The sequence below is a fragment of the Rhincodon typus genome, unplaced genomic scaffold (genome assembly GCF_021869965.1).
Source record: "Rhincodon typus isolate 14 unplaced genomic scaffold, sRhiTyp1.1 hic_rhity00000923, whole genome shotgun sequence".
In the NCBI taxonomy this organism is placed as follows: Eukaryota; Metazoa; Chordata; class Chondrichthyes; order Orectolobiformes; family Rhincodontidae; genus Rhincodon; species Rhincodon typus.
In genome coordinates, this window is record NW_025966561.1 from 27,962 (window position 1) to 29,074 (window position 1,113).

Here is a 1,113-nt window from a genome sequence, read left to right on the forward strand (position 1 = left end):
AGATGGTACACACTGCTGCTACTGAGTGTCGGTGGGGGAGGGAGTGGGATGTTTGTGGATGTGGTACCAATCAAGGGGGTGCTGCTTTGTCCTGGAGGGTGTCGAGCTTCTTGAGTGTTGTTGGAGCTGCCCCCATCCAGGGGCAAGTGGGGAGTATCCCATCACACTCCTGACTTGTGCCTTGGAGATGGTGAGACAGGCTTTGGGGGAAGTCAAGAGGGGAGTTACTCTCTGCAGGATTCCCAGCCTCTGACCTGCTCTTGCAGTCACTCTGTTTATGTGACTATCCAGTTCAGTTTGTAGCCAGTGGTAAACCCCATGATATTGATAGTGGACGATTCAGAGATGGTAATGCCATTAAATGCCTAGGACCAATGGTTAGATTATCTCCTGTTGGAGATGGTCATTGCCTGGCATTTGTGAAGGCAAATGTTATTCTGTTTGCGTTAGCATAGCAGAATTTTAAAGAGACATTAGTGACAGAGTAATCATCATTATGTGATTGTTTGCTGCGTAACATTTCTGTGCACAGTGTCTACATTTTCGAAACTGCAATATGTGAGATGGGGAACATATTGTGTCGACTTTGAAGACAGAACTTTGCTGCAGGGTCTCTGCATTTATTACCCTGCATCTTTCACTTCATTCCCATTCAGAATGGTAAGCCTTTTAATTGAGTAACATAATTCACATTAATCTGTCAGTGACTCTTCGGAAACATGTCAGCAGATGTTGAAAGGCAAGCAATTCCTTCTGGTTTTGGAGGCTTGAAATCAATTTGCGAGTGGGACTCAGGAATTATTTTCTGGTCCAGTCCTATCAGCTTCAATAGTGCTCTGAAAGTGTACATCATCCCACTCCGTTCCTGCTGGTGTGTTTATCTAAAGCTCCAGGACATGAACTGTACACACAGCAGGTGAAAGGAAAATAATCCTTCACGTTGGGTACTGCAACTCTGTGTGTGTGTGTCGGTGTGAGTGTGTGTCGGTGTGAGTGTGTGTCGGTTTGAGTGTGTGTGTATGAGTGTGTGTGTGCGTGTGTGTCGGTGTGTGTGTGTGTGTGTGTGTGTGTGTGTGTGTGTGTGTGTGTGTGTGTGTGTGTGTGTGTGTGTGT